Consider the following 20,688-nt stretch of genomic DNA (forward strand, 5'->3'; position numbering starts at 1 on the left):
TCTTTGCTTCTTGGTGAGCCTGTCTAGAAGTTCATCAATCTTATTTATCCTTTCAAAGAACCAACTCTTATTTTCATTGATTTTCTCTAATTTTTTTATCTCTATGTCATTAATTTCAGCTCTGATCTTTATTATCTCCTTCCTTCTGCTCACTCTGGCCTTTTTCTTGTTGCTCTCTTTATAATTCTTTGAGTTGTAGAATTAGATGGTTTATTACCATTTTTTCTTGTTTTTTGAGGTAGGCCTGTAATGTTATTACCTTCTCTCTCAGGACTGCTTTCATTGTGTCCATAGATTTTGGATTGTTGTGTTTTTATTGTCATTAGTTTCCAGGATGTTTTTAATTTCTTCTTTGATATCTTTGGTAACCCAATCATTGTTTAATAGCATGCTATTCAACTTCTAAGTGTTTGAATTTTTTGGATTGTGTTTATTGTTTATTTCTAATAATATGCCATTGTGGTCTGAGAAAATGCTTGATATGATTTCAACCTACTTAAATTTGGGGAGTCTTTGCTTGTGACCCAATATGTGGTTTATTTTTGAAAATGTCCCATGTGCACTTGAGAGAAACATATATTCCATGGTTTTTGGGTGAGATGTTCTGAAGATGTTAATTAAGTCCATTTGATCTAGTTCCTGTTTCTTTGCTGATTTTTTTGTCTAGAGTATTTATCCAGCGATGTCAGTGGTGTATTAAAGTCCCCTACTATGATTGTATTGTTGTAGATCTCTCCCTTGATATCTTCCAGGAGCTGATTTTTTGTGTTTTTTGTTTTTGTTTTTGTTTTTTTTGATGTATTTGGATGCTCCTGCATTGGGTGCATATATGTTTATCAGGGTTATATCCTCTTGTTGTATCAATTTCTTTAGTATTATGAAGTTGCCTTCCTTATCTCTTGTTACGGCCTTCACTTTGAGGTCAATTTTGTCAGATATAATTATTACTACCCCAGCTTTTTTTTTTTCATTTCCTTTTGCCTGAAAGATATTTTTCCATCCCTTCACTTTCAGTCTGTGTGAGTCCCTTATCTGAGGTGGGTCTCTTGTAGATAGCACAAATATGGGTCAGGTTTTTTTTATCCATTCAACCACTTGATGTCTTTTGATTGGAGTATTTAGTCTGTTTTCATTTAAAGTTATTATTGTAAGGTACATGTTAGTAGCCATTTTTATTTTTTGTGCCTGTTTTCTTTCTTAGCTTTTTATTTCTTCTTTTTAACACCAGTCCCTTTAGCATTTCTGGCATTTCTGGCTTGGTTGTGATAAACTCCCTTAGCCTTTTATGTCTGTGAAGCTTCTTATTTCCCTTTCAATTTTGGATGATAGCCTTGCTGGATAGAGTATTCATGGATTCAGTCCCTTACTTTGCATCACTTTGTAAATTTTCTTCCATTCTTTTCTGGCCTGATGTGTTTCTGTTGAGAAATCATTAGATAATCTAATTGGAGATCCATTGTATGTGACTTTCTGTCTCTCTCTTTTTCAGCCTTTAAGAGTCTCTCTTTGACCTGAACATTTTCTATTGTAATTATAATGTGTCTTGGTGTGGGTCTTTTTGGGTTCATCTTTTTTGGGACTTTCTGTGCTTGTGTGACTGTTTTCTTCTCCACCTCAGGGAATTTTCTGTCATAATTTTTCAAATAGGTTTTCTAACCCTTGCTCCTCTTCCTGTTGTTCTGGCACCTCTATTATTCGTATGTTGCTTTGTTTCATGTTGTCCCACAGCTCCCTTAGGCTCTCCTCCTGTCTTTTAATTTTTTTACTCCAATTGCAGTTCAGTTTGGGTGTGTTTTGCTTCCCTGTCTTCTAATTTCCTAATTCAGTCCTCCATTTCTCCTATTCTACTGTTAAAACTTTCCATGGTGTTTTTTATTGCAGCTATATCACTCTTCATTTCTTCTTGATTCTTACATAAGTTGTTGATTTTTTCCTCCATCCAGTTTATGAACTGTATGACCCTTATGCTGAATTCTTCTTCTGACATATTGCATGCCTCTGTTTCACTTCTCTGCTTTTCTGGCGATTCCTCCTTCCCTCTCCTTTGAAGGTTTCTTTTTCTACGCATTTTTCGTCTCACTGACTGATCTAGATGTCGAGTAGTGCAGGGTCTACTCCTTGGGTGGCAGTGGCTCCTCAGGCTGCCATTCCTCCTTGGGCGGTTGTGGAAGCAGCTGCTCCTCAGTTGGCAGTGGCTCCTCTGATTGGTGCTGATTGCAGCAGTGGTGTCTCCTCTGGTTGGTTGGGGAGGCTTCTTGCACAGCTGTTATTCCTGGGACAGGGGTGGGCTGATCATGAGGCTGCTGCTCCTCAGATGGGGCGGACTGCTCAGGTGGCTGCTGCTACTGGACAGGGGCAGTTTGCTTACAGGGCTACTGCTACTTGTATGGGTGCAGGCTGCTCAGAAAGCTGCTGCTCCTCGGATGAGGGATGGGCTTCTTGCGCAGCTGCTGCTCCTTGGGTGGGAGTGAGCTGCACGTATGGTTGCTGCTCCTCATATGGGCGCAATCTACTCGTGTGGCTGCTGCTACTCTGTTGGGGATCGGGCCAGTCTCACAGCTGCTGCTCCTTTTACAGGGGCAGGCCAAATGAGGCTTCTGCTCTTAGGCCTGGGGAAGGCTGTTCTCAGGGCTGCTGCTCCTTGGACAAGAGTGTGCTGCTCATGTGTCTGCTGCTCTTGTGGTTGCAGTGCCCTTTGCTAAAGCATTAGGCCGGTCAGAGAGGAGCATGCTTCAGAACTCACAGGAGCCTGTGCCCAGAATGGCTGGAGACTCATTGACCATGGGACCACAGCTGAGGTATCAAGTCCCTGGAAGGGTGGCTGTAGAGTTTCAGGTATTACCTGAGGGCACCCTTGGTGGAGGTGAGGCTGGGCTCTCAGTTACATCAGCTTTTCCCTTCAAAAGTCTAGGCCTCTGAGAACGAGCCGACCTCCTGGTCCTGTTTACAATGGTAGCAGAGGCTGCCTAGTTAGGCGAGCCTGGCTAGCCTGCCCCAAAGGTCCTATGGGATTTAACTGTGCTTCAATCACACACACACACACACACACACACACACACACACACACACACCACATGACCACACACTCCTCTTTTGCTCCCTCACTCACTCACACTCTGTCCCTCATTGCTGCCTTCTTCCTGCCTCTGTAGTTGGGTCTAGGGCAGTGATGAGCTCGGCGTGTCAGCATTTTGAAAAATCTTAACTCTGGTGCCGTGTCACATATAGAAATTTTTTGATATTTGAAACCATAGTAAAACAAATACTTATATTTCTGATATTTATTTTATATATTTAAATGCCATTTAACAAAGAAAAATCAACCAAAAAAATGAGTTCGCGTGTCACCTCTGACATGCGTGTCATGGTTTCGCCATCACTGGTCTAGGGTGTTATTGACCCATTTGTGGATGGAGTTTCTTCTCCAGGTGTCTGCTTATGAGGCTCGCTCTCTAGCACCTGGCCAGACAGGATAAAATTCACCTTGACAAGAGACAACACAAAGGGAACAAAGCACGAATGTACTCACGGCAACAATAATCCCATTATAAGTGACTACCTGAGAAAAGAGAATTAGGCAAGAGAAAAGAGAGCATAAATTATATCAGAGAGAGAGAAAAAGATAAGACAGAAAAAAAAGGAAGAAAAAGGAGAATATATATATATATATATATATGAAAACACCACAGAACTAATAGATAAACCAAAATTAAAAAAAAAAAAAAATAGAAACACCAAACCCCCAGCAAAGAGTGTGGAGGCAGAATCTATAGAGGCTGAGCTTATATACAGAAAATAAGGTTAAAAATTGGATGAATATGGGGAGGACTTCAGTTCAGTATAGAAGAAGTAGAAAGGGTTTGGGTGGATAAGAGGAAATAGAATGATAAGACCATAATAATAATAATAAATTTACAGAAAATTTGATTTCAAAAATGGTATAAAAATAGCAAATAAAATAAAATAGAGTGATGGAAAAATAATGCAAAAAGAAATAGAAAATAAAGCAACAAACAAAAACAGAAAAACAAAGAAAAATGAAGAAGAAAAAGAACTAGCAAAATAATAATAATAAAGAAAAAAGAAAAAGTGAAGTGTTGTTGTTCCTTTGGCTGGCTTAAGATCCCAGTCTTCCGAACTGTACTGTTTCTCAGGTTTCTGTTGCTGGGACTGAAAGTCTCTCTTTAGGCCAGTCCCTTTAGAATCTCAGGGACTATTTAATTTTTTTTAAATTTTTTGTACCATTCAGGGTGAAATCTGGATGTGGCTGTATTAGTTGACTGGATACTGGAGGAAGGGGCTACCTCTTCAGGAGAAAATGGCTGCCCAGGTTCCAGACTCAGGCATGACTCAGCACCAGACTTGCTGCCGCTTTTCCTGGACTCCCCTCTCTCCCCAGACTCCACAAGTACTCACCTTTTCCCACACTCCAGCCACGGCTAGTGTCTGTATCCAAAAGGTCCTATGAACTAGGCTCAGTGAAGAAAGGCACAGGCCACAGAGAGGGGAAAGGCTGTGCCTCTCTGCACTCCTCTCCTGCCTGTACTGCACAGTCTGGTCAACCCTCCAGGTTTCCCTCTCTGGGTTCAGCCTTTCCTGACTGTGGACCCAGATCTAGAATCCCCTGCCTTCCAGCAGTTCTGAGGACCTTCTTTCTACAGTCAGACACTGTGCCTGTTCCCAGGGATATGGCTTGGTGCTGTCCAGATTCTCTCTGACCCTCTAGATTCAGAGGTCTGGCAGATTCTCCTGCCCAGAATCTTGAGTTTACCTTTCTTCAGGGATCCTCTGTACTTCCCGGCTGCAAACCGTCTCCCAGCTGAGTCTCTTTCACCAATTCGGGCTGGATGTTACTCGTTTCAGCTGCTTACCCTATCTGCTCTGGGACAAGGTTCAGGACACGTCCGTTTATACCGCCGCCATGTTGTCTCTCCCAACAGTATGGATTTTCTTCAAAAAATGTAAAATGGAACTCCCATTTGACCCAGTTATCCCACTTCTAGGAATATGTCCCAAGAAATCAGAAACACCCATCAGAAAGGATATATACACCCCTATGTTCATAGCAACACAATTTGCAATAGGTAAGATTTGGAAACATCCTAAGTGCCCATCAGCAGATGAGTGGATTAAAAAACAGTGTTACATCTACACAGTGGAATACTATGCTGCTATAAAAAAGAAAGAACTCTTACCGTTTGGAACAGCATGGATGGACCTGGAGAACATTATGATAAGTGAAATAAGCCAGTTGGAGGAAGTTAAATAATCACATGACCTCACTCCTTTGTGGAATATAATGAACAACATAAACTGATGAATAAAAATAGAACCAGAGAAAAAATATTTTAGAATATAATAGAAGTAATCCTGTTATTTACAGATTTTTAATATTTTCTACAACTTTTGTAATTTTATACAATATTAGTACACTTTGGGTAATATTATTATATTTAGATTTTTTAATTGAAATATTAATGTTTATTGCATGTAATATTATATTTAAAATCATTTTTCTTATAATATTAATTTTTATTGAATATAAATGGCTAATTATTTTGTAAAAAAGTAAAAGAAAAAATATTGCTATGAAAAATGTCAAAAAATAAAAATAAAATGAGTGTAAAATAAAATACAATGAGATATCACCTCACATCTGTTGGAATGTCTATTATCAACAAGACAGATAATAACAAGTGTTGGATAGGTTGTGGAGAAAAAGGAACCGTCTTTCACTGTTGGTAAGAGTGTAAACTGGCACAGTCACTATGGGAACCAATATGGAGTTTTCTCAAAATATTAAGGATAGAGTTATCATATGACCCAGAAACCCCTCTTCTGGGCATCTACCCAAAACATTTGAAAACAGTTTTTCATATAGATATATGCACACCTATATTCATTGCAGCATCTTTCATGGTGGTCAAGACATGGAAACAACTCAAGTGTTTTTGCTAGATGATTGGATTAAGAAGCCCACAAAATCTTGGGGAATTAATTGGTTATTTTGGGGAACGTTCCTTGTTAAAACCCCAGGTAGCAAAGATATCTCTCTCTCTCTCCCTCTCTCACTCACTTTCTCTCTCTCTCTCTGACCTGCACTGGCTCATTTGTTCGAGTATTGTCTCTCTGTAGCTATATGGCCTTAATTAGCTGCATGACTGATGACTTTGCAAACTCCAAACTCAGGTTCCACGCTGGAGTCTGGGTACAGCAGCATATCCAAGGACAACACTAAGCTACTTGGATGGGGGCTGAGACCACTTAGCAGCCACCTGACAATAGAACCTTTTCCAGGTAAAATGCATATACAGAACCTCTCTCTCTCTCTCTCTCTCTCTCTCTCTCTCTCTCTCTCTCTCCACACACTCAAAAAAATCATACATTTTCAGATATTCTCTAAGCTGAAGAAACTATGCTTTAAAATTTCATTAAATATCATGGCAAAAGCCTGTTATTCAACATTTGTGTTCTCTTTTTACCATATCTCCTCTTCTGCCATTATTGCAAATACCAGTAATGGTATTTTGGCTGCATCCAAAACTCTGAGCACTCTCTTTTCCACCCACAGTGAATCATCAAGGGAAAGAGATAGAATAAGAGAGCTAATCTCTCCTTAGATTAAAAATAATTTCTGCTGAGTTTATCTAGATTATACTATATTATACAAGATTTGTCACTCTCTGGGCTTCAACTTCCTCACCTATAAAATGAGAAAGTTGGACAGATCAGTGGTTTGTAGAAATTTGGGTAATCACTATCTGAAAACCCTCGGTTGCTGTACCCTTCCTGCTAGATTGCACTTCCTGCTAGCAGGCAGTCTGAAGTAGCAATGCTCATCAGTCCAGTGATTCTTAACATTTGTTTTTTTGTTTTTGGTTTTGCTACCAGTCCCTTTTGGTAATCAAATTAAAATGTAGACTTACTCCCCACAAAAGTGCACATATTAGTGCACACAGAAAATACCATAAGTGTTTCAGAGATTCCAGGACCTTCTGAAGTCCATGCATAGCTTACCAGTAAAAACTGATACATAGGAAGATGTCTAAGAATCCTTTTACTTAAAAACTTTGTGAGTCTCTTGTTTTCAGCACATTTGACCAAAGGCAAAGTTGTGTGGTAGATAATTCTCCACACTCTTCCCATCTCTCTTTATCATTCTTTTACTGATGTCTGGAAAATTCCAGGGTCTCTACTGAGAGGAGAATTACCTGATAATCTTTAAGTAAGGAATGTGAAGCTATATATGTTACCCTTCTCAACAGAGTTTGCTTTTGCAAAACAAACAAAACAAAAGACACAGAAGGGGAAGAACCAAAAAGAAACACCTGAAATACTAACTTTTCAGAGCTAATGTCAGGTATATGAATGGGCATTTGTGGGGTATAATACTTGCATTGAGTATTATATTGCATGGGATAAGTGACCCTCTATTTGTGTATGGAAAGGATATTTCTTCCTCTGTAGGGCTTTGTCCACATGTGTATATTTGAATACGGCTCTATAAAGTGATTTTTATGGGATCCACCTGAATCATTTATCATCAAGAGTCTAATAAAGTATGTAACTTCACTAAATTTTTATTGCTAATTATAACTTAAAATCAGAAAGAATAAAACCACTCCAGCCTTGGATTCTGATCTCAGTATATATATATCCAAGTAGCATCCCTTTTCTCTATTCCCTTGAGTCCTAATTTTATTGGGAAATTCAATGCACATTTACACTTACAGTGTGACTTTTATAAAATACTAGTGGCCCAGTGCACAAAATTCATGCATGGGGAGGGTTCCCTCAGCCCAGCCTTCACCCTCTCTAATCAGGGACAGTTAGGGCAGTGATGGTGAACCTATGACACACGTGTCAGAGGTGACACGCGAACTCATTTTTTGGTTGATTTTTCATTGTTAAATGGCATTTAAATATATAAAATAAATATCAAAAATAAAAGTCTTTGTTTTACTATGGTTGCAAATATCAAAAAATTTCTATATGTGACTCGGCACCAGAGTTAAGTTAAGGTTTTTCAAAATGCTGACACGCCGAGCTCAAAAGGTTCGCCATCACTGCCTTAGGGGATGTCCAACTTCTGGTTTAGGCCCAATCCTTCTCCCAATCTGGGACTGCTGGCTCCTAACCACTCACCTGCCTGCCTGCCAGATAACCCCTAACCTCTATGCCTGCCTGCCTGCTTGATTGCCCCTAACTGCCCACCCCTGCCGGCCTGATCTCACCCTCAACTGCCCTCCCCTGCCGGCCTGGTTGCCCCCAACTGCTCTCCCCTGCTGGCTTGATCTCACCCTCAACTGCCCTCCCCCTGCTGGCCTGGTTGACCCCAACTGCCCTCCCCTGCTGTCCTGATCTTGCCCCCCAACTTCCCTCCCTTGATGGCCTGGTTTCGCCCAACTGCTCTCCCCTGCCGACCTGATCTAACCCCCAACTGCCCTCCCCTGACATCTTGATCACCCCTAACTGCCTCTGCCTTGGCCCCCACCACCATGGCTTTGTCAAGAAGGAAGTTGGACTTCTGGAAGATGGCTGGTTGACCTGGTCTAATTAGCATATTACCCTTTTATTAGTATAGATAGATTATATGGGATAGGATTACTTAAATGGGTGCAAGGAAACCTTTTTCAGCAGGAGAAGATGCTCTTGGCAGACAAAAATACATAATCCTTATATCTGGACTGATAGCCAGCCATAGGCACTATACTGCCAAATTGGTCATTAAAAAATTGAACTGCTTTCTTACACCTTACACCAAACAGCTATTGTCCTTAAAACCCCTCCTCAGCCCCCACCTTATGTTCTGCCCTCGCAGTTCACCTGTCCTAGATTATGTTCTGATTGGTCAGTTTATATGTCAGTCAGCATCAAAAGCTCTGCCTCCTAGGCAGCCATTGGCTCCTCGCACTTTACCCAGATTTGGTTCTGATTGGTCAGTTTCTATGCCAGTCAGCATCTCCATGCCTATCTCCAGGCCTGATCAGAGAGGCAGGGCTGATCAGCAGCCCCCACAGAGGCCCAGAGAGAAAGAAGCACAGCTGCTGGCCAGGCCTGGAGAGAAAGAGGGAGGCAAGGGCTGATGGACAGCTACCACGGAGGCTACAGATCAGACCCTGCTTCTCTCTCCAGGCCTGATCCACAGCCCCCTCGGCTGTCAGTGCTGGGTCTCCACAGCAACCCAGAACTGACTGCAGGACTGAATTCTGGTCAGTTGAGCCTTCGGTCATTTTGGATGTTGCAGACCCTGGGTTTTTATATATTAGGATTCTCTGGACATTTTCAAAAATAGCAAATCAGGCTCCTTTCGGGACCCAAACTTGTTCCAATATATAATAACACAATTATTTTTTATTTTGGACACTGTGTTCTGGACCACTTAATATTTCCTTTATTTTCTAGATAAAGAATAAACTCAATGAACAAATTAAATTTCATTACATTGGTTTTGCAAATGGGTGTCGTCTTGAGTAAAATGGCTTTTTGTATTTGGCCCCCGGGCTATTTGTCTGGAATAGAAAAACAACTTTCCATCAATTTCCTTCTACTTTCATTCTGGATTCAGTAAATTTCTGTAAAGGGGATTTTGTCATTCCACCTTCTTCCATGATCAAGTCTGAGGCTTACCCCCAAAGAAAGAAAAACATAATGATATCAGATATAACAAAACTTTGTCAAAGAAAGGAGTGGAGTTGGTTATCTATATTGGAACTGCTTGAAATTGTGGTACTGGGAGATATTTTATAGTCTACTTAGGACTATGTGGGAGTCCCCTAAATAGAGAATCCCTCTTATGTCATACATCCATAATCCCAAGACTGTGGGAATTTTTCTCTTGGCCTGGTGAATATCTTGAATCTATATTTACAAATTCTTATTTTATTGTCTATTTTTAAAGATTAATATAATTTGGTTTCAATATTATCATTTACCAATAAGCACCACTAAGGTCTGAGAATGATATTCTCTGTCTTGAAATCTTAATTTCAAAACTCCAAATCAATTCTCAGCATTTCCTGACTGTCAAAGCTGTATAACTTGGGGAAAGTTATTTAACAATGCTGTCTTTTTTTCAACTATAAAACAGGAACAAATAGTACTCAAAACACAGGGTTGCTCAGATGAATAAGTAAGATAAAGACTGTAAAACTGATAGTATAATACCTAGCATATTGCCAACTCACAGACTATAAAATACCCTCTCCTTCTATAAAAAAGTAATTTATTTAAACAAAGAATGAGTATAATTAGTGCTTTAACTAGTTACTCTGCAAAGAAAATAATTTAGGTAATCAATTTTTTAAAAAAATGTTTTAATCTGTTAAATGCAGCATGCTGATTTTCTATCGATGATGAAGTATTAATTCTGCACAATCACATAACAAGGCATAAAGCAGTTTGCAGTTCTTAGAAAGTCACAATTGAATATTTGCTCAACAGAAATATTATAGTTTTTTTCAGCATTGCTTTTAACTGTCCTTTCATATTTTGTATTTTTTTTTATGTATCTTATCTTATTTGGGTGAATAAACTGTTTCTTTGAAGGTAATAACTCATGAATTCTGTGGGGGTAAATTGCAGGTCTGATGTGAATATATTTACAAAAACTATATCAATGATAAATCTGTATTGCACCATGTAATATTTGATTTACAACATAACAAAGAAGCTAGCTGAAAAAGTAATTTTGGAATTATAAGGTAAATATTAAGTGATAATGAAACATTTATTAAAAAGAAAATTCCTCAAACCAATAATAAAAGCTCAAAACTTTCCTTTATATCTACTTTAATATTTCGTTACATTTCACAATTACACTGCTGAGAAAAATAAAGAAATCATCTTGATCTGTATCTTTAAGTGGGCTTGACCTTTGTAATTTTAAATAGATCTAAGTAAGACAAAATGTCTTTTATGTGTAAAGACAGAACCATAGAACTTAGCTTTCCAGTCTATTTGTATTTGACCTTTCCTGTGTAACTAGCAAGACAATGCCTTTCCACAGATGATATAACTACAAATAAATCACACCTTTCATAGGTGTCATGAGACTGGCCAGATGGAAATAACTTTGGCGTTAATATTGTCTTAAAAGTAAAGAAACTTGAGTTTAGGCCCCCACTTTATCATTAATTTACTGTGATATATGAACCTTATTACTTCTTTTTTACCTTCTTTATCTTTAAAATGAAAGCTTAGTCTAAATCGTCACTCTTATCCCCTTCAGCTCTAATATGCTATTATTATTTATCCAATTTGTAGTGGAATTTAACAATGTTGTTATAGGGGTATTCCTTTCATTTTAATCAGGCTAAAGTTCTTTGTCCTAAAAAGGAAAGATACGTGCAGTCTAGCTCAGGAAATTTCACCACCGGGTATTTTGTTTCAAAATGTGTGATTATTGTCTCCTAAAGCTATTTGGTTGAATCAGACAGGAAGTAAATGAAAATAATGAAGGGTGTGCTTATACAAAGCAGCGATATTTATGGGTTTTTAGAAAACTGAATATCTTTCTGTTCTTTACTTATTGAAATTGCTATTATTTTTTTCCTTTTTATTGAATTTATTGAAGGTGTCACTGGTTAATAAAATTATACAGATTTCATTGCAGCATTATTTACAATAACCAAGATAAAAAGCTATGGTACATTTACATAATGGAATACTACTTAGCTGTAAAAAAAATAAAAAATTAAAAAATAAAGGAAATTTTACTTTGTGCAACAGCATGGATAGACCTAGAAAATATTATGCTAACTGAAATAATCCTGCCAGAGACAAAGACAAAAACCATATGATTGCACTCATATGTGGAGTATCATGAAGAAAATAAACTAAAAAAGAAAAGAGACAGACTCATAGACAAAAATCCTGCTATTCTTTTAAAAAAATATATTATTTTTATTGATTTCAGAGAGGAAGGGAGAGGGGGAGAGAGATAGAAACATCAATGATAAGAGAGAATCATTGATTGGCTGCCTCCTGCATGCCCCACACTGGGGATCCAGCTCTCAACCCAGCATATGCTCTGACCGGGAATTGAACTGTAACCTCCTGGTTCATAGGTCGACACTCAACCGCTGAGCCATGCAGGCCTGGTAAAACCCTGATATTCTTTTTTTTTTTTAATTCTTTATTAGTTAAGGTATTACAAATGTGTCCTCATCCCCCCCCCCATTAAACCCCTATCCCCCCCCCCCCCCGCCACTCATGCTCTCATCCCCCTGTTGTCCATGTCCATTGGGGGCAAAGGGAAGAGATCAACCAAAGGACTTGTATGCATGCATATAAGCCAAACCAACCCTGCTATTCTTAATAGGTCCAGCACAAACTCTCCTTCTCCTGGAAGACTTGCCTGACTTTGATCCTGAAATTTTACTCCTTATCTCAGTGCTCCAGGAACTCTGACTTCCTCTGTGAAATGTTGCAGCACTAGATATGACATTATTAGGCCTTTATTACATATACATTGCCTTATATTTGAGACAATTGCATAATGTCTTATCTAGATTCTAAAAAGCTCCTGAGAGATGACACCCTTTCTTTTACCAGCAGCCCACTCTCACAGTTTTGCCCACATTCTCCCCTTCCCCTCGGGTGTGCTTTTAGCAGTTTTTCAATAAATATTTGCTAAATTGAGCTAAGGCTGTGTGAGGGGAGAGAACATCCCAATAAACTCTAGACACACCAAAATTAAGTAGAAAAATTCTTTAATAAACACAGCATCACCTGCATATTATGCCAGAACTCAGAGTAAAGAATAAAAAGACAAAGCGAGGACAATACATTTTATTTTATTGTAAACATATCTGACCTAATGCAAATTATGATTAATTTACATCCCCCCCCTTATATTTTACCCCACTTGTTTAGGACTGTTCTCATCATAACTAGCCTAGTACAAAATTACTAAAGATTGTTTTGACAGTTCAGTTTTCTTATCCTGGGATCTTTTTAGCTTTTCTTTATATCCTGCTCCCACCATCTACACCCATCTTCCCAATTCTAATAAATTCATTCACACCAAGTTTTCAAATAAGTATATTTCTAAGAGCATCAGGATTTGAAAATCAAGACTTCAGGAAGAAGGGAACACTTACCTGCAAATGACTGATGTTTCATGTATTAATCAAGGAAGTATTTTGAGGCAGAAAGACTTACAGGTTCTCTCTATAATATACCCCACAGGTATGCCCTGGCATGAGGCTGGACCTGCACTAACATACTTCTTTCTCCCATGGTCTATTTGAACAATTATCTTGCTCTGATCTAGAAATACTGCTCAAGTCTTGAGGATTGCTTCAGCTTCCTTCTGTTCATCTTCTAGCGGTGCTGCTGGTGGTAGTGGTGGTAGGGTGTTAGATGCCTAATACAGTGTGGCAGTTGGTTTTGAGACCCTGAGGCTCCTTGAAACACCATCTTCAAGAGGCTGTGTCTATGGGTCTAGTCTACAGGAAACCAGATTCTTTTCACTCAATCCTCCCTGACCACTGAGAGGAAATGGGAGCTTACCTGCACTTCCTTTTCACAGGGTCTCTGAGGGGAATGCAGAGTGTGTGAACAGGAAGTGGGAGGCAAGTTTAGAATCTCCAAATTCCTCTTTAAAAGTAGGGTATTTATTTTAATGTCAGGAGTTCGGAGGTTTGTACATACAAGAATACTCTAGGTAGAGGTCTACCACATCTTGACTTCTTTATTGGGAGCTACCTAAGGGATATCCTTAAATAAGTAATGCCCACTTTGGTACCTAAACACACCAACTGAGGAGCTGTGAGAAAGGATCACAGTTTAGATTGCAATGGTCCACTAACTATGGCAGGGGGAAGAGGGCACCTACCTTAAACAGAGGGTTCCATAAATAAATAGGTTGTGTATTATTGTTTGTACAAATACCAAGGAAATTGCACTCAATGCTTGGTGCAGTCACAGGATTGGTAGACAATGCACTTAGCCCTATAAATAGAAATGAGAGGTGAGAGGTTCTTTGCTAAGAGTGAAGCTTTTCAAACTAAACGTACAGCCCATAGTATATATGCACCTTGCATCATTAATGAGAGAGAGAGAGAGGTGCTGCCCCCTGGAAAACGGAAATGTTCAGTGTGCACAGAGTGGTTTGCATATTTCACTCTGACATTTCGCTAGCATGCTTTCCAACATGATAATGGTTAGGTAATGCTGAGAATTTAATTTTTTCCCCTTTTCCTGTCTTAATTTTTCTTTTTTCTTTCTTTCATTATTGTTGTTTCATTTTGTTTTTTTACTCTTTCTTTCCCTCTTTCTTTTCCTTTCTTTTCTTTCTTTCTTTCTTTCTTTCTTTCTTTCTTTCTTCTTTCTTTCTTTCTTTCTTTCTTTCTTTTTTTCTTTCTTTCTTTCTTTCTTTCTTTCTTTCTTTCTCTTTCCTTTCCTTTTTTATTCTTTCTTTTTTCTCTTTTTTTTTTTTCTAGTAGTGAAGCAGGATTGGGTTTGTTGTTCTTAGAACAGGGAGCCGGAATTGATACACAGATCAGTAGCATCCTTGTTGCAGTGGCTGTCGCATGAATTCTTTAGAGACATATGAAGAAAACAGAAAGAAACTGAAATGGTAGGTTCCATTTTTTTTTAATGCATAATTAGCACTTATCTGTGCCTTTTCACACTTAATATACAGAACTGTTCTCTTCACACCAGGTTCTGTTATATCTAAGGGTGATGTGAATATAATAAAACTGAACTATCCCCATATATAATTTCCTTGGTATTTGTACAAACAAAAATAATTATATTGTTGGCTGCCTGAGATGGGTGAGGGAAGTAACTGTAAATTAGAGAAATGTAACTTTGATATGGAGAGGTCTTTTATAATGTTTTGCTCAATTTATATTATATAAAGTAGCCCTGTGAACATTTGTAATTTAACCAACTCTATTAAATAGAGTTACTTGCATAAATATGCAGGATGCTTTTAATCTACTCTTTTGTATAATTCTTTAAAGACAATATTTTTATTTGCTGGGTGATTAAAATGGTTAAATTTATGTTTTGTTATTTTCAAAATAAACTCTGATTAAAAATAAGAGATCTGTAATGCCTCAGGACCTTTACCAAAATGAATGCATATTCCTGTCAGCTTGTATAAGTTACATATTTTTATGGTAAAGTGAATTGTAATCAATGTTAGGTGTACAGATTCTGCCTTCAAAGAAAACAATCCAGAAGAAAAAAGTATTTATAATTAGAGAGAGGGAAAATAAGAAAAACAGCAGGCACAGTTGTTCTATTTCTCATAGATAAGCTATATCAGAATAATCAGTACACTAAAAACAACAACATGTAAACTGATATTGGATTAAATTCACATTTTAGAAACTTATAATAGACTTAGTTTATCTTTTAAAAATGTAAGTGAAATTGTTTCCTGACTTGCATGTTGTTTCTCTTTTGTGCTCAAAGAGAAAATATTAAGGACGGTGCCTTCTAACTTTAAACCAAAGATGAGGCTATCAATGGCATGTAACTTCTAAGAACTGCATTCAGAGATTATAAGAAAGGAAAATATGGATTTCCATGGCGCACCATGATCAAGCATTAAATCGCAAATGACTTTCCTGGTTCTCTGCTGTCAACAGTATTGTGCAAGAACTTCATTTCTTACTGCTCTAATCTTTCCAGGGGGAAAATGTTATAATTTTATTCAATTAACAGAGTTACTATTGGTTAAAAAGTTTTGGGTCATTCAGCAAGGAGTATTTCTTTTCTGAAGCTACTATAAATCTCAAGTATGGTGGCAAAGGCATCAATCTTATAGATAGGATTCAAGTTTTGAAGCCCAGGGAAAGATTCCACCAGCCACATTAGCAAATATTATTTAGATTATATACGAGCCATCCTCCAAGATGTTTGTGTCAGAGGGGGATATATATTTTTTTTAATTACAGGATATGTCCTCTGCACTTTTGAACACACGCACTGCTCTATTTTGCTACATATTTGCAGTAATATTTCTGTGACACAGGAATAATGTAGTGTATTTATTCTGTTGGGGCCAGTGTAATATGGCTCTGATTATTGTAAAAGTGAATAAACACAAAGTAGGACATTGACCCCTCCAAAAACCTCACTGAATTTCCACTTAGAGACCATTAGGAATGAATGAACTCAATTATCACCCTTTGTACTAGGTAACTGAAATGCTTTTTGCCTTACTGTCATAGACACTTTTGGCATCAATCAGATGCACTGAACCAGAAAGGGAATTTGATTCCTTCTTCTGACCACTACCTATTCCTGTGAGGAGATACCAGAGATAGTTCTGTTTCCCTTACCATTAAAGTGGCTTCCCAAAAATGTTCCTGTGTGCCATAGGTATCAAGAATCAGTCTCCAGACCCCAAGCCAGAGAATGGAAAATGATCAGAAAAAGATTCAAATCCTATAATTCACAGAAACAATGGCAAAAAAAAGAGTGTTAGATCTTTTTATGCTTCAGGAAGTAACATAAATTGACAGCCTTCATTTTACAGTTGGCTCAGAGAATTGTAGTGATGGGGACAAGTACTTCTGTGAATCTGTGACAGAGAAAAGGCTAGAGCCTAGGTCTCTTGATGCCTCATCTAGTAATTCTTTCACTTGTGATTGCCTAACAATGTTTGAGGATTAAGAGAGACATGCATTATTCATTGGAAAATGTTAAAAGATGTAATATTGAAATCACTCAAGAACCTTTAAATAACAGGGGCACACTTAAGGCTGTTCCCAAGGGCCCTGATAATGTAGCAAACCTTATTTGGGGTTTCTACCACTGTTTCATTGCAAGAATAGGAGATAATTTTCCCTACTGTGCCCACATAAAAAATCCCCAAATGCAAATTGATAAACACTAAATGATGTAACACAACAGTAATACGGACCTGGCCATTTACTGGATACTTAGGTGCTATATTGAGTGGCAGGGCAACAGTTTGGTCAAACTATAAGACAAGAGATGGTATTCAGGAAGACCTGAGGTGTAGGAGATTTCAGACTTCAGAAGGTAGTCAAGATTACAGAGTATGTGCCTAGCAAAAACATTGATATGGGGCTTAAGATAAAGTGTGAGGAAGCATAATACTATACTAATTGGTGGTATGTGAATACCAAAGAGGATGCCACAGTTAGTGGCTTGCCTATTGTCACTGTTTATACGACAGGGTGATATATGCAATTAGAAAATTAAAGTGAGTTCTCTTGGTATAGTCACTGGAAGGCAATTAGGAGTGAGGGATGTGCTTCACAGACTTCACTTTCATTTTCAGCAGGGGCTGGCTGTATGAGCATCAGTCAGGAATCAACATGCAGACAGAGTTCCTGATAAATAATCAAAAGTGTAGGATATTAACCAAAATAAAGTCTGTATAGACTCTGGAAATTTGGGTATGGGCCAGAAACTTCACTGACTCTAATAATCTAGTGAGGAAATCAAAGTTTACACGTTGGCCATAATCAGTATGTAAGTCACATAGAAGCCTGAGTTGTGCCCAGAGCATGAGCTAAAGCTGCCCATTCAAGCTCAGTTGTATTTCCAACAGCCTAATTACTATCTCACTAAGCATCAAAGATATATGCAAATATCTGCTACCAAGTCTAAAGCCCCTCTACTCCTTCCTTACTTCTTGGCAATATATATTTTTTTTTCTTCCAAAACACTTTTAGACAATCTCACACTATTTATGGAAGACAATAGCAGAGTTTTCTCCATGTTCTCAGCAACAGAAAAAAGGCTTTAATAGTGTTATAATTACAATTACTTAGCTAAAATTCTTTTCTGCTTTACTTAGTAAATCAGATTTGGCTATTTCTCATAAGGTAATAAACACGTTACCAGATATTTTTTTATATGGTGATTTACTTGTATAAGATAAAACAATTTTAACAAGTTATTTATAGGGTAACCGTAATGATACTTATTTAATGTTTGGAGTATTAATATTTTAAAAATATATTTTTATTGATTTCAGAGAGGAAGGAAGAAGGAAAGATAGAAATATCAATGATGAGAAAGAATCATTGACGCGCTGGTTCCTGCACACCCAGGCATGTGCCCTGACGGAATCAAACCATACCTCCTGATTCATAGGTTGATGATCAACCACTGAGTCACACCAGCCAGGCTTAATATTTTTTAAATGACACAAGTTAACCTATGAACTGCTTCTTTAAAACTAAAAATATGTTTTCCTGTGTGGCTACCGTTTTTTGATTTTTACATTTTTAAGACAAATTTATTTATTTATTTATTTATTTATTTATTTATTTATTTATTTATTTTACATTCAATATTATTTTTTTACTAGTTTCAGGTGTACAGCATAGTGGTTAGACAATTATCTACTTTAAAAAGTGCTCCCCCACCCTGATATTTCCAGTGACTACTCTATGTTACAGTGTCAGACCAAAAGGCGTGCTGAAAATGAATCACGTGTAGAAGATTTATTACATATTAGATGTGTTATTTTAAACCCATTTAATTCTAAAAGTGCAAAAGGATGTGTTTTCTTGTTTTTTGTGATTAATGTCACATCAACAGATATAATAAAGCTGCTCTGATTAGTGGCAAATAAAGTAGTAAGACGGTGGCTTTAAATTACAGAAACATTGTGTATCCTAAATTAACTATAAAAAGTTGAGGAGCTCTTTCTCTATTCTTCGAGGAAAAATGAAGTTTTTGAAACTAATGCACATTTACCAACTTGACATATATTGTGCATATGTAAGAATCAAGGATGTGTACTGGACATACTTGTAAAGAGTCTAAAACAAAACACTGGTGTTATCTTTAAGCAAAATGATTCAACAAAGCTAGATATATTTTATAAATAATTCTATTAGAATTGCTCTAAGATATGAAATTATGTTCACATATGCCTCTCACAAAGATAAGTTAATGATTTTCCAAGTAATTCAGTTAATGCAGATAGAGGAAGAGTATAATCCATGCCCAATAAACAAACTTTTTTTCAGTAGACAGTGCTATTCTGTTGCTGTTTTACTCAACTTACCTGGATAGTTTAAATTTGTAGGTTTAGAAATAATATTTTTGGTTTGGGTAATAGGGACCTGCAAAGGTGGTTTTTAAATGTATATTTTCCTGGTCTTTATTAATTTTTATATCAAATATTTCAGTTATTAACATTCTAAAATTGCCGAAACCGGTTTGGCTCAGTGGATAGAGCGTCGGCCTGCGGACTGAAAGGTCTCAGGTTCGATTCCGGTCAAGGGCATGTACCTGGGTTGCGGGCATATCCCCAGTAGGAGATGCGCAGGAGGCAGCTGATCGATGTTTCTCTCTCATCAATGTTTCTAACTCTCTATCTCTCTCCCTTCCTCTCTGTAAAAAATCAATAAAATATATATATAAAAAAACACATTCTAAAGTTAAGTAAAATTATTTTGATCTTTCTTCCCACATTTTCATAATAATAATAACACCCTCCTTTTATATTCTTCGGTCCATTTTGATCAGGATCTGATTATTTTGTTGTTTTAAATTATTGTTTAAAACTTGTTTCCCCTTCATCTTAATATATTTTAGTTATGAAAGTACTAACAGGCTTATCTTTTTTCCTAAGAATGTGAGAGTTAAAACTAGTTGTTACTGATTTCTAATACTTCATAAAACTAATTTTATATAAAAAATTCCAGTCACTTGAACTGGCATTAGTCTCTTTGAAGAAAAACAAACCAACAATGGAAATATTTGGTTTTTATCAAGACAGGCACAGTCCATATCAAAGCATCTGGTAAAGCAATGCCTTTCCCTCTGAAAGTCTATAACCTCCAAAAGCTTATCATAACAGAAGAAAAGTGATTAATTTCTTATCAGTGGATATAATAAAGCTACCTCACTGAAGCACAGTTTGAATATGACAACCTGTGAAGTGACTAATATTGATAACCAATCCAGATTAACCAGGGAAAGAAGATTTGGGCTCCAGTTATCCAGAGTGGGGAACATCCATTAGATTTTGGGCTACTCAGCTTTGCTCTGGCCACTTGATGAAAGACCCTTTTGGTCACAGAGGATACAGTAAACTTCCCTCAATTTTGGACCATGAAATTTGATTAACCAAAGCACTAAGAAGAAGACATTTTGCAATCTGCAAAGAGAACAGTGTTATTTCTCAGAATTTAAAGAGTATGACCTGGATCATATTTGACATAGAAGTACTTGTTAATAACCATTTTGGTTCTAAGTTAAAGTTGTAATAATTAAACATTGAGAAATGTCATCTCTTTGTCTAATTCTTTCCTGGGGTGTGGATTACTCATGAAATTTAAAGCTGCCTGACCTCTTGGAATCAGTAAATTTGAAAATCCCTCTGACATGGTCTAATAGGGAAAACATATTACTTTTTATTACTCGGCGTTGTACCTTACTCTCTTACTGGAACTTGGGCCAAACATATATAATCAGAGTAAAAACCTTGGTTAAACCAATATCTGGAGAATATGGGCATGATGATTACTCTAGCTGACTCCTCCCCAGATGCTGTGGGATCTCCAATATGTGTGTTACTTTAATATAGTGGATAGAGAGGTAATATTTTCCCCATCTTTTTCATGTGGTGTTACATTTGAGAAATTGTTAGAAATATTTTAGAAACATATCTAATACTGGCTGTAACTTTGATTTTGAGTTCCCTTATATTCAAAGATAATAATGATTTTTATT

General features: G+C 37.3%; 1 protein-coding gene across 2 annotated transcripts in view; it reads left to right on the plus strand.

Moving 5' to 3' along the window:
- Window positions 1-14,088: 14,088 nt before the first annotated feature.
- The window catches only part of GPR174 (G protein-coupled receptor 174), a 70,897-nt gene continuing 64,297 nt past the window's right edge, over window positions 14,089-20,688 (plus strand). Inside the window, exons 1-2 of one of the 2 annotated variants that reach the window (XM_036306083.1) lie at window positions 14,089-14,172; window positions 14,480-14,584. The gene's annotated coding sequence lies outside the window, so the exon portion shown is untranslated. Of the gene's footprint in view, window positions 14,173-14,404; window positions 14,585-20,688 lie in introns of those variants that run through there. The other variant, XM_036306084.1, reaches the window with a different exon arrangement.

This window comes from Myotis myotis, unplaced genomic scaffold (genome assembly GCF_014108235.1).
Source record: "Myotis myotis isolate mMyoMyo1 unplaced genomic scaffold, mMyoMyo1.p scaffold_m19_p_4, whole genome shotgun sequence".
Classification (NCBI taxonomy): Eukaryota; Metazoa; Chordata; class Mammalia; order Chiroptera; family Vespertilionidae; genus Myotis; species Myotis myotis.